The following is a 6,983-nucleotide window of genomic DNA, read 5'->3' on the forward strand; positions in this document are numbered from 1 at the left end:
AGTTTTACTTATAGCTTTTTGAGATTTCTCCACACTAATTCCATAATGGCTACACCAGTTTGCTGTTCCACTAATAATGGTTGAAGGTTCTTTTTTTCCATTATTTGCTGTTGGTTGTTTTATTGGTTTTTACCATTCTTCCGGGGATAACATGATATTTCAAAATTGTTTTGATTCACATTATCCAGAGATTTGCATTGCTAGAAATAATGAACACTTTGAGATATTTCTTAGTTATTTTTCTTCTTTTCAGAACTCTCTGTTTAGGTGCTAGGCTCCCCTACCACCAAGTTCATTGTATATCTGGAATATTAATCTTGTCAGATATATAGCTGACAAAGATTATTTTCCATTCTTTAGGTTTCTTCTTCACCGAGATGTTTTTTTCTTTTAACTACAGAAACTTTTTAGTTTTATGAAGTTCCATTTGTCAATTGTTGGCCTTAATTCTTGAGCAGATGGAATCTTATTCAGAAAGTGCTTTCATACACCTATGTCATAGGGTGTGCTATGTTTTTTTTGTTTGTTTGTTTGTTTGGGGGGGTTTGTTTGGTTTGGGGGTTTTGTTTGTTTGTTTGTTTGTTTGCTGGCAATTTCAAAGCTTCGGGTTTCATTCAGGTTTAGGTTTTTGATCCATTTGGAGTTAGACTTATGCAAGGTGAATTGAAACTTGTCTAACTTCTTTCTCTTTCACTAGAATTCCAACTTTTCTGAGCATCATTTGTTGAAGACGCATTTCTTTAGCTTATTCTTTGTCAAATATTAGGTGGAAAAAGTTACATGTACTCATGTTTGGTTCTTCTCTGTTCCATTGATCTATATGTCTGTCTAGCTCTATATTGTTTAGGATACTGGATATGGGACCAAAGCTAGATCTGATGGGCTGGGGAGAAGACATGAAGATTCATGCCTGGGGAGACCCATGGAGAAAGATGTGGGAGGTCTGGCTGGCTGGAAAGGATGTTTGTTTGTTTGTTTGTTTAATAAATAAACAGTATCAAGCTATATATTTTTCCACTTGTTTTTTTTTTCTCCTTAACAATATACCTTAGGGCTTTTTCCAGTCCCACACCGTCCTTACAGCTTCCCCCTCCCACCTGAGGTCAAGGCTAGGCCAAGTTCTATTCTCCACCCACAGTATCTTTCTTGAGTAAAAACTTCTCAGAATGTACTGACTGATGGTCACCTGACCCTCTAGAAAGTTCCAGGTAGAGTTCAAATGCATGGCATGCTTGCTAGCCAATAAATTTATAGGTCAATATGCTTAGCTAATAAGTTTGAACTGATGTAACCTGTGCCCCTAAAAAGTATAAAAACTGCTTATAATAGCCATTCGGGGTCGCCTTATAGTAACCTACCTTGAGGGACTAATTGAAAGTCAACCCCAACACACTGGAAAATAAACCTCTTGCTTTTGCATAAAACAAACAAACAATATACATTAGGTATTTCCCATGTCAGTAGATACAGACCTATCATATACTTTTTAACTGACATGAACTAGTTCATAACAGAGCTGTATCCTTGTTTATTTAATCAAATACCTTTGGTGAGGAAGAGGATAGGGTGTATTTGATACTTCATGAAAGAATTCTTGTAAATACCTTCATATTAATTTTAAGCATTTCTGTATGGAATTTGTATGTACATATCTATGTGTTTGATAAAATGAAGATAGAACATTTTTGATTTAACTAGGCATAGTAAAAATGTACTCTAAAAGGGCTGTGCCACAATACTCACAAAGGCCAGGGCATCCAGCTCCGTGCACTTTGAAGCAACATTAACTATTCAACTTTTTCTTTTGCCAACCTAATGGGTAAAACATCTCAACTTTTCAATTTACAACTCCTTGATTACCTCCAAATTCTAATACAGTTTCAGAGGCTTACTAAGCTTCACGGCCCTTCCTTAACTGCTATCCAGTCCTCTACTTGACATTCTATCAATAATTTCTTATATTATACCAATTGAACATGAGGCCCACCTCTACCAAGGAGATGAAAAATATGGCAGTTGCCTATGCAACAAACAAAGTTAAGACAGACTGTTTCTATGCTCCAAATATATACAAAAAAAAAAAACTATCATCAGAATTAAATTTAACCATATTTCAAAATACAGTTTTTGGGGCAGTCCATAGGTGAGTGGTTCTGTATTAAACAACTTCTGACTGAGGAACGCATGGAAAATATGTACAATCATTGAATTTCATGCTTTTAAACTTGAGGAAAAGCAACAATGTTTCTGGAGGCATCCAGAAACTGAAGGGGCTTTTCTTCTCCCTTCTTATAGAGTGCAAGACCTACTCCATCCATCAGTCCTCCACACCTCAGGCTCACGTTTTAACCCATTTGAATCACAGGACTGGGCTGAACAAGTAAGGTCTTGGGGAAAGTGTCTAGGATGAGACCCAAAATACAAACAGCCAATGGTGAAAGTCTCCACTCCTTCTACTACTTAGGGTGATTTCCCTCCTCTGTCTTCCCATTTGTACTTTACAAATCCCTCAGTATGGTGCACAAATTCTGTTCCTGACCCTGACCACTAGCTCTGGCTGGGTGACAGTACAAGAGGAGAGAGGGAGTCAGAGGAAGCTTCATAACCTGTTCCGTAGCATACCCATATCTTACCAGTCACCCAGATTTTCAGGATATCACTAAGCAGAGAGCCCCTGTATGACCCATCATAGTAAAAACAGAGGTAGTGCCCTGTATCCTGTATCTTCAGATCCTGGAAGTAGAAATACGCCTCATTCTTTTATTGGCTTCTTGTGGTAAAATGATTTCTTCAAGTCTTCCAACCTCATTAAAGCAAACGTCATTCCATATATTGGCCCTTGACACCTGAGACTCAGGTTTTCTCCTGGTGCCAGGATGGACCTAGGATGGGCTGTCAGAGTTGGTTTGGGGTAGAGACCTAGAAAGGGAAGAGACCCTTAAGATACAGTTTGGCCAGTTCTTCCCTAGTCTATGATTATTTTCTACTTTCTTTGGACAAAAGTGGTAATTGGGATGTAAGCTTCTTTCCTTCTCTTGCCTTAGATTTATGCCTCTTCATGTATATAATCAAGGACACGACACGTTCTCTTCCTCTCTCATTCAGCTCTATTAGCTCCACTGTGAGCTCAGCCAGGTAGAGGTGCTTGCCTCAGGGGACTGTTTACATCCATAATTTCCTGAATCTTCTAGTCTCTAAAATTACATATATAGTTCTTCCCACAGCCAGAAAATCTATACCTCTAAAAGTGACACCTGAATTCAGCATCTACTGTTGCATAGCTTGTAGACTCAAGGTCTCTTGAACTCTTGCAGTTTCTGAAGGATGCCTTGTTACATTCAAGAACATCTTTTTCTTTGTCACGTCACCAACATTGTGGTTTATTTTCCTAAAAAACCTTTTATTCTTCATGGTCAGAACATCTTTACTATAGGAGTACAATAACAGCCTTTTAAATGGATTTAGGGCTTCCTGCCTGTGCGTTGTTGACTTGCTTTATTCTACTTCTTCATTTTCTCCATTATTTCCTTCCCTTCTGGAGTCAGTTGCCTTGATTAAGATAGACTTGAAAATAGAGTGACTTGATTTTCTCACTTTTCCTGGATTGTTTTAACTCTAATTTTCTATGGCCTCCAGAATTTGACTCATCTGTAACCTTTCCCTGTATCATTTTCTGTTTATTTCCAAAGGACAGTCAGTATATTTTCTTGTCCTGTGGTTTATAATTATTTGCAGAAGCAATTGCATTAAGCCTTTAGAAAAATATATCTCATGGACGTTGTCCAAAATATTTAATAACCATATGGCCCAAACACACACTGAAATGAATGAATGCAAACACGGTTCTTTATATCTTGCTAGCACCAACTGGTCGAATGCCCATCTTTGCCATTTACAGTTCCATGAGATTGACTCTAACATCAAATGACATTGTTGTCCCCAAAACTTTTTATTCATTTATCGATTTAATAAGTACTACTGATAGGCCTCTTTTTCCTAACATTTAGTTATTATATTGGAACAGGATTTCTAAGGCTTACAGTGTTTGCATTTGCAGAAAGATAATTCATTGTTGTAATGGACTAAACTGTGCATTCTTGGATGCTTAGAAGTATCTCTGGCTATTAAATACCATTAGCAACCTTTCTCCAGATAGAAATAATTTTTAAAATGACTCAGATACTGCCAGAATCCCCTGGAGTGTATCATCCCTGCTTGAGAACCACTTTATTGGATGCTAAGAACATACAAGATCAAATAAGCAGCATATCTTCTATTGAGGGTGTCAGTCTCATTTTCTACTATAGTTTATATCTGGTTGAGCAGCCTAAAATATATTTCTGTTAGTAATGTTGTATAACCTAAATATTAAATCTTCTCCCAATGTTATATAGGAGCATATTTACCTGGATAACCTTGATATGTAGGTAATGAAAAATAGATCAATGCTCATAAGATTCATAAATAGAATCTGATGGCCAAGTCTTAAAATAAAAAATAAAGAATAACTGTGGATAAATACAAGTCCATTTCTCCTCTGACAGAATTTAAAAGTTCAAAATAATTTTATCTTTATTAGATTCTAAATGTGTACAGGCTTCTTATATTTTAATATTGATTGAGGTTATATATGTAAAGCAAGTAACTCAACTTTAAGTAGTTTTTCTTTTAGTACATTATTTTAGGTTATCATCTAAAGTAATATGTTTCATTATGGCATGTGTGTGTGTGTGTGTGTGTGTGTGTGTGTGTGTGTGTGTGTGTGTGTGTTAGTAAAAGTAACTTTTATTTTCTTGTAGCAACTGCTCTCTCTGAGTTTACTGCCTCAGTCTGCTAACCTGGGCCTTAAAGGTGAGTGCTAAGGGCTGAGTTGCACCATAACACAATCTCAGGTTCACCGTGTGATCAAATATTATATATATATAATTCTTTGTTCAAATTCAACTCCCCCTACCCTCTCCAGTGCCCACTTACTACCTCTTTTATTCTTCATGACATGCCCTACCCCGGAGCAGCGGGTACCCAGCTGGCTCCGCTGGTGACCTCTGCCCACACCTGGGCGCAGCAACCCTGTGCCTTGCCTGCCCTTGGCTCAGGGGTCTGCGGCCACCGGCCATAGAGGAACCAGCGGAACCCTGGACGACCGTATCTGGAGTATAACAGAAAACTTATTATGCCTGTGCTCCCTTAGGACACTTTGGAACTTGTACAGTGACATCATCTGGGATTTACTCTGGCGTGTGCAGCCTGGTGCCTAAGATGGAAGTAGATATAAATGGGGATTCCAGAAGTACCCTGACCACCCTGCCCTTGCCTGTGGCAGAGGGGACCTCTCCAGGAAAAGCAGAGGCAGAGAAACCCCGCTGCTCTAGCACACCCTCCTCGCCCATGCGATGGACTGTGTCTGGTGGTCAGATCCTCCACATGGACTCTAACTACTTGATTGGCTTCACCACTGGTGAGGAACTCCTGAAGTTAACCCAGAAGTGCACAGGAGGGGAAGACAGCTGGACACAGGACTCACGCGTTCCTCTCGTCTGTATAAAACTAGAAGTAGGTACTATCAGCCATATGAGATCCCAGCGGTTAATGGCAGGAGGCGAAGGTGGATGCCCAGCTCAGGAGACAAGTGCACCAAATCTGCCGCAGACCCTCTGGGCCCCTTTGTCTGCATGGAACGGGTCTCTAGTCGCTGGTGGGCAAAGCGTCAGATGAATTGACAGAGTGCTCCTGAGGTCTGTAGCTACGATGAGGCGGGACATCCTGGAACTTTGGCTGAAAAATAAAAAAAGAAAGGGAGAAATGCCACCTGCTCTGGTCAGTCAGCTTGACAAGCTGAGAGGCTAGGAAGCTACTCACTGAGGCAGCAGAGTTTCACAGAAACTCGCTCCTGGAGTCTGGCATTCTCTCTAACCCATACATTAATTTTCCATTCCCGTGTTAGTCTAGTGTATGGATCCACGTGCTCTCCTTTAGTATTATCCTATTATAAGTGCCTTTTAAGATTGAATTCTGACATAGCTAAAGCCTTCCACCAGTGTTCCAACAGTCCTAGAATGTCCTTGAGCAAGACCAGAAATTCAGTAAGAATATTGCTATTCAAAATAGCCTCTGGTACTACACTATCACTTAGAATAAAAGCCAAGTCACACCATATACAGGAATTTACAATGGTTTAGGAAGTAGATCGGGCTATGGTTTTAGAGTATTGCATTATTCATGAGATGGTTAGCTATAACGGAACTCCCTAGTTAGAACCAAGACTTGGGTGTGAAAGCCCTTGTCCTAGGAGAGTAAAGACCTCACACCTGGCTTCTAAGACTATAGCTGAGTTACACCCATACACAAGTATTTACAATGGCCTAAGGGGAAGGTAGACTATACAATAGACTAAAATAGGAACTATGGCAAGGGCACGAAGCCCTTGACCCTGGCTTCTAAGATTAAGCGAATCTTAGGTGGAGCCCTTTTTGATCCCAGTTGGTAACAATGAATTCTATCCCAGGTGGTTCCTGTTAGACCTTCTGTGTTTGCATTCCTCTGTTTTATGTAAGAATCCAGTAACCTCTTTGTACCTTGCTTCTTCCTTATTGTCTTCTGCATAAAAAGTCTGATGTTCAATTTGACAATACATTCAGATACCACACAACCTCTCCTGTGTGCATCTGTCTGTCAATTCATCGGAAGCTTTGTCCACCCGCGACTAGAGACCCGTTCCACGCAGACAAAGGGGCCCAAAGGGTCTGCGGCACAAATCCTTACCTTATGAACCCTATAAGGCCCTCCATGGGCCCTTGCCTCTATGTCTTCTTAAAGGTAAGAGGGTTCACTTCAAATCCCTGGACTACCTCAATCTAGATAAGATGAACATCAAGGAGCCAGCTGACACAGAAGTGCTCCAGTACCAGCTTCAGCACCTGACCCTCAGAGGGGACCTAGTGTTTCCTAGAAACAATAACATGAGTGACGTGGGCAGAGTTTAA

General features: G+C 40.1%; 1 pseudogene; it reads left to right on the forward strand.

Moving 5' to 3' along the window:
* Nucleotides 1-5,151: 5,151 nt before the first annotated feature.
* LOC110287140 (macrophage immunometabolism regulator-like) lies at nt 5,152-6,983 on the forward strand (annotated as a pseudogene).

This window comes from Mus caroli, unplaced genomic scaffold (genome assembly GCF_978045245.1).
Source record: "Mus caroli unplaced genomic scaffold, Mus_caroli_1 scaffold_5, whole genome shotgun sequence".
Classification (NCBI taxonomy): domain Eukaryota; kingdom Metazoa; phylum Chordata; class Mammalia; order Rodentia; family Muridae; genus Mus; species Mus caroli.